Source organism: Arachis ipaensis, chromosome B1, assembly GCF_059453495.1.
Source record: "Arachis ipaensis isolate K30076 ecotype BB chromosome B1, ASM5945349v1, whole genome shotgun sequence".
Taxonomy (NCBI): Eukaryota; Viridiplantae; Streptophyta; class Magnoliopsida; order Fabales; family Fabaceae; genus Arachis; species Arachis ipaensis.
The window spans coordinates 84,799,921-84,806,178 of record NC_142436.1 but is presented as its reverse complement, the minus strand read 5'-3'; the positions used below and the strand labels follow the sequence as shown (position 1 = coordinate 84,806,178).

The 6,258-nt window shown below is 37.5% G+C and overlaps 1 non-coding gene across 1 annotated transcript; it reads right to left on the bottom strand.

Moving 5' to 3' along the window:
- Positions 1–4,243: 4,243 nt before the first annotated feature.
- On the bottom strand, positions 4,244–4,351 carry LOC148577299 (small nucleolar RNA R71). The gene has a single exon (XR_015903265.1). It is a non-coding gene; the product is annotated as a small nucleolar RNA R71 (small nucleolar RNA).
- Between the last annotated feature and the right edge of the window lie 1,907 nt (positions 4,352–6,258).

Here is a 6,258-nt window from a genome sequence, read left to right as displayed (position 1 = left end):
TAATTTATACGCTTTTTGACATTGTTTTTAGTATGTTTTTAGTAGGATCTAGTTACTTTTAGGGATATTTTCATTATTTTTTATGTTAAATTCACATTTCTGGACTTTACTATGAGATTGTGTGTTTTTCTGTGATTTCAGGTATTTTCTGACTGAAATTGAGGGACTTGAGCAGAAATCAGATTCAGAGGTTGAAGAAGGACTGCTGATGCTGTTGGATTCTGACCTCCCTTCACTCAAAGTGGATTTTCTGGAGCTACAGAACTCTAAATGGCGCGCTTCCAATTGCGTTGGAAATTAGACATCCAGGGCTTTCCAGAAACATATAATAGTCCATACTTTGGCCAAGAATAGACGACGTAAACTGGCGTTCAACGCCAGCTTTCTGCCCAAATCTGGCGTCCAGCGCCAGAAAAGGAGCCAAAACCAGAGTTGAACGCCCAAACTGGCACAAAAGCTGGCGTTCAACTCCAAGAAGGACCTCTACACGTGCAACACTCAAGCTCAGCCCAAGAACACACCAAGTGGGCCCCGGAAGTGGATTTATGCATCAATTACTTACTTCTGTAAACCCTAGTAGCTAGTTTATTATAAATAGGACCTTTCACTATTGTATTAGACGTCTTTTTGACAATCTTTGATCAGTTGTATGCTATCTTAGATCATGTTTGAGGGCTGGCCTCTCGGCCATGCCTGGACTATCACTTATGTATTTTCAACGGTAGAGTTTCTACACTCCATAGATTAAGGTGTGGAGCTCTGCTGTTTCTCAAAGATTAATGCAAAGTACTACTGTTTTCTATTCAATTAATCTTATTTCGCTTCTAAGATATTCATTCGTACTTCAATCTGAATGTGATGAACGTGACAATCATCATCATTCCCTATGAACGTGTGCCTGACAACCACTTCCGTTCTACCTTTGACTGAATGAGTATCTCTTAGATCTCTTAATCGGAATCTTCATGGTGTAAGCTAGAATGATGGCGGCATTCAAGAGAATCCGGAAGGTCTAAACCTTGTCTGTGGTATTCCGAGTAGGATTCAATGATTGAATGACTGTGACGAGCTTCAAACTCGCGATTGCCAGGCGTTAGTGACAGATGCAAAAGGATAGTAAATCCTATTCCAGCATGATCGAGAACCGACAGATGAATAGCCGTGCCGTGACAGGGTGCGTTGACCATTTTCACTGAGAGGATAAGATGAAGCCATTGACAAGGGTGATGCCTCCAGACGATTAGCCGTGCCATGACAGGGCATTGGATCATTTTCCCGAGAGATGACCGAAAGTAGCCATTGACAGTGGTGATGTATCACATAAAGCCAGCCATGGAAAGGAGTAAGACTGATTGGATGAAGATAGCAGGAAAGCAAAGGTTCAGAGGAACGAAAGCATCTCCATTCGCTTATCTGAAATTCTCACCAATGAATTACATAAGTATTTCTATCCCTATTCTATTAATTATTATTCGAAAACACCATTATCAATTTATATCTGCCTAACTTAGATTTGCAAGGTGACCATAGCTTGCTTCATACCAACAATCTCCGTGGGATTCGACCCTTACTCACGTAAGGTATTACTTGGACGACCCAGTGCACTTGCTGGTTAGTTACACGGAGTTGTGAACCATGGTCTTGGCATCATGTTTTTGGCGCCATTTCCAGGGAAAGAAAGAGCAATGAATTTTACATAATTAAAGTGTAATCACGATTCCGCGTACCAAGTTTTTGGCACCGTTGCCGGGGATTGTTTGAGTTTTCGGCAAGCTTTTGGTCCGGTAACATCAGTGCCAAGTTTGATCCGGCAAAAGCACCAAGTTTTTGGTGCCGTTGCCGGGGATTGTTCGAGTTTGGACAACTGACGGTTCATCTTGTTGCTCAGATTAGGTAATTTTCTTTTTGTTTTCTTTTCATAAATTTTTCAAAAATATTTCAAAAATTTCTCATCTGTTTTCGAAAAAAAAATGTTTTCAAAAAAAAATATATTTTTATTCAAAATTTTTAAGAATGAATTCTAGTGTTTCATGAAGCATGTGAAGCCTGGCTGGCTGTAAAGCCATGTCTAAATTTATTTGGACTGAGGCTTGCAATTTGTTATCAAGAGCAATATCTCTGATGTTAAATGCTGAAGCTTGGCTGGCCATTGGCCATGTCTAGTGTTTTGGACTGGAGCTTTCATTGAAAGCTTGGCTGGCTAGTGAGCCATGTCTAATTCCTGGACTGAAGCTTTAGACTAAGAATGCAAGATTCCTGGAATTCATATTAAAAATTTTGGAATCCTTATTTTCCTTTTTCAATTAATTTTCGAAAAATACCAAAAAAATTAGAAAATCATAAAAATCAAAAATATTTTTTGTGTTTCTTGTTTGAGTCTTGAGTCATATCATAAGTTTGGTGTCACTTGCATATGCATCTTGCATTTTTCGAAAATATCATGCATTCATAGTGTTCTTCATGATCTTCAAGTTGTTCTTGGTAAGTCTTCTTATTTGATCTTGATGTTTTCATGTTTTGTGTCTTTTCTTGTTTTACATGTGCATTTTTCGTTTCTAAGAGTCTAAACATGAAAGATTTCTAAGTTTTGGTGTCTTACATGTTTTCTTTGCATAAAAAATTTTTCAAAAATGTGTTCTTGATGTTCATCATGATCTTCATAGTGCTCTTGGTGTTCATCTTGACATTCATAGCATTCTTGCATGCATTCATTGTTTTGATCCATAACTTTCATGCATTGCATCATTTTTCCTGTTTTTCTCTCTCATCATAAAAATTCAAAAAAACAAAAAAAATATCTTTCCCTTTTTCTCTCATCAAATTCGAAAATTTGAGTTGACTTTTTCAAAAATTTTTAAAATCAAGTTGTTTCTTATGAGTCAAATCAAATTTTCAATTTGAAAATCTTATCTTTTTCAAAATCTTTTTCAAAAATCAAATCTTTTTCAAAATTCTTAGTTATTTTCGAAAATTCCAAAAATATTTTTCAAAAATCTTTTTCTTATTTTTATATCAAATTTTCGAAAATAACATGATCAATTAATGTTTTGATTCAAAAATTTGAAGTTTGTTACTTGCTTGTTAAGAAAGATTCAAACTTTAAGTTCTAGAATCATATCTTGTGATTTCTTATGAATCAAGTCATTTATTGAGATTTTAAAAATCAAATCTTTTCTAAAACTAATTTCTAAAATATCTTCATATCTTACCTTTTCAAAAAGTTGGTTTCAAAATATCTTTTCTAACCTCCTAACTTCTTATCTTTTCAAAATTTGTTTCAACTAACTAACTAACTTTTTGTTTGTTTCTTAACTTTTTCAAAACTACCTAACTAACTCTCTCTCTCTAATTTTCGAAAATATCTTCCCTCTTTTTCAAAAATTTCTTTTTAATTAACTAATTATTTTTATCTTTGATTTCAAAATTTTTCAAAAATTACTAACCTTTTTCAAAAACTATTTTCGAAAATCACTAACCCTTTTTCAAAAAAATTATTTTCAAAAATTCTCCATCTCCCATCTTATTTTATTTATTTATTCATCTACTAACATCTCATCTCACATCTCAACCCTCCTCACAGTTGTGTTTCTTCCATTATATTACATTCTTTGTCTCCCCCTCTTCTTCTACTCACATAGGGATCCCTATACTGTGGTATAAAGGATCCATATTATTATTATTATTATTTCTGTGCCCTCTTCTTTGTCATATGAGCAGGAGCAAGGACAAGAGTATTCTTGTTGAAGCTGATCCAGAACCTGAAAGGACTCTGAAGAGAAAATCAAGAGAAGCTAAATTACAACAATCCAAAGATAACCTTTCAGAAATTTTCGAACAAGAAGAGGAGATGGCAGCCGAAAATAATAATAATGTAAGGAAGATGCTTGGTGACTTTACTGCACCTAATTCCAATTTACATGGAAGAAGCATCTCCATTCCTGCCATTGGAGCAAACAACTTTGAGCTAAAACCTCAATTAGTTTCTCTGATGCAGCAGAACTGCAAGTTTCATGGACTTCCATCTGAATATCCTTTTCAGTTCTTAACTGAATTCTTGCAGATATGTGATACTGTTAAGACTAATGGAGTAGATCCTGAAGTCTACAGGCTCATGCTTTTCCCTTTTGCTGTAAGAGACAGAGCTAGATTATGGTTGGATTCTCAACCCAAAGACAGCCTGAACTCTTGGGATAAGCTGGTCACGGCTTTCTTAGCCAAGTACTTTCCTCCTCAAAAGCTGAGCAAGCTTAGAGCTGATGTTCAAACCTTCAGACAGAAAGAAGGTGAATCCCTCTATGAAGCTTGGGAAAGATACAAACAGTTGACCAAAAAGTGTCCTTCTGACATGCTTTCAGAATGGACCATCCTGGATATATATTCTATGATGGTTTATCTGAGCTATCAAAAATGTCACTGGACACTTCTGTAGGTGGATCCATTCACCTAAAGAAAACGCCTGCAGAAGCTCAAGAACTCATTGATATGGTTGCTAATAACCAGTTCATGTACACTTCTGAAAGGAATCCTGTGAATAATGGGACGCCTATAAAGAAGGGAGTTCTTGAAGTTGATACTCTAAATGCCATATTGGCTCAGAACAAAATATTGACTCAGCAAGTCAATATGATCTCTCAGAGTCTGAATGGAATGCAAGCTGCATCCAACAGTACTCAAGAGGCTTCTTATGAAGAAGAAGCTTATGATCCTGAGAACCCTGCAATAGCAGAGGTGAATTACTTAGGTGAACCTTATGGAAACACCTATAACTCATCATGGAGAAATCATCCAAATTTCTCATGGAAGGATCAAAAGCCTCAACAAGGCTTTAATAATGGTGGAAGAAACAGGTTTAACAATAATAAACCTTTTCCATCATCCACTCAGCAACAGACAGAGAACTCTGAACAAAATGCCTCTAATTTAGCAAATCTAGTCTCTGATCTATCCAAGGCCACTGTGAGCTTCATGAATGAAACAAGGTCTTCCATTAGAAATTTGGAAGCACAAGTGGGCCAGCTGAGTAAAAGGATCACTGAAATCCCTCCCAGTACTCTCCCAAGCAATACAGAAGAGAACCCAAAAGGAGAGTGCAAGGCCATTGACATAAGCACCATGGCCGAACCTACAAGGGGAGTGGAGGACGTGAATCCCAAGGAGGAAGACCTCCTGGGACGTCCAGTGATCAATAAGGAGCTTCCCTCTAAGGAACAAAAGGACTCTGAGGCTCATCTAGAGACCATAGAGATTCCATTGAACCTCCTTATGCCCTTCATGAGCTCTGATGAGTATTCCTCTTCTGAAGAGAATGAGGATGTTACTGAAGAGCAAACTGCCAAGTTTCTTGGTGTAATCATGAAGCTGAATGCCAAATTATTTGGCATTGATACTTGGGAAGTTGAACCTCCCTTGTTCATCAATGAACTAAGTGATCTGGATCAACTGACATTGCCTCAGAAGAGACAGGATCCTGGAAAGTTCATAATACCCTGTACCATAGGCACCATGATCTTTAAGGCTCTATGTGACCTTGGTTCAGGAATAAACCTCATGCCCCTCTCTGTAATAGAGAAACTGGGAATCTATGGGGTGCAAGCTGCTAAAATCTCATTAGAGATGGCAGACAGTTCAAGAAAACAGGCTTATGGACAAGTAGAGGATGTATTAGTAAAGGCTGAAGGCCTTTACATCCCTGCTGATTTCATAGTCCTGGATACTGGAAAGGAAGAGGATGAATCCATAATCCTAGGAAGACCTTTCCTGGCCACAGCAAGAGCTGTGATTGATGTTGACAGAAGTGAACTAGTCCTTCAATGGAATGAGGACTCCCTTGTGTTTAAAACTCAAGGATCTCCCTCTGCAACCATGGAGAGGAAGCATGAAAAGCTTCTGTCAAAGCAGAGTCAACCAGAACCCCCACAGTCAAACTCTAAGTTTGGTGTTGGGAGGCCACAACCAAACTCTAAGTTTGGTGTTGAACTCCCATATCCAAACTCTAAGTTTGGTGTTGGAGAGTCTCAACAAAGCTCTGCACATCTGTGAGGCTCCATGAGAGCCCACTGTCAAGCTATTGACATTAAAGAAGCGCTTGTTGGGAGGCAACCCAATTTTTATTTATCTAACTATATTTTTCTTAGTTATATGTCTTTGTAGGTTCATGATCATGTGGAGTCACAAAATAAATATAAAAATTGAAAACGGAATCAAAAACAGCAGAAGAAAAATCACACCTTGGAGGAGCATCTGTCTGGCGTTCAGCGC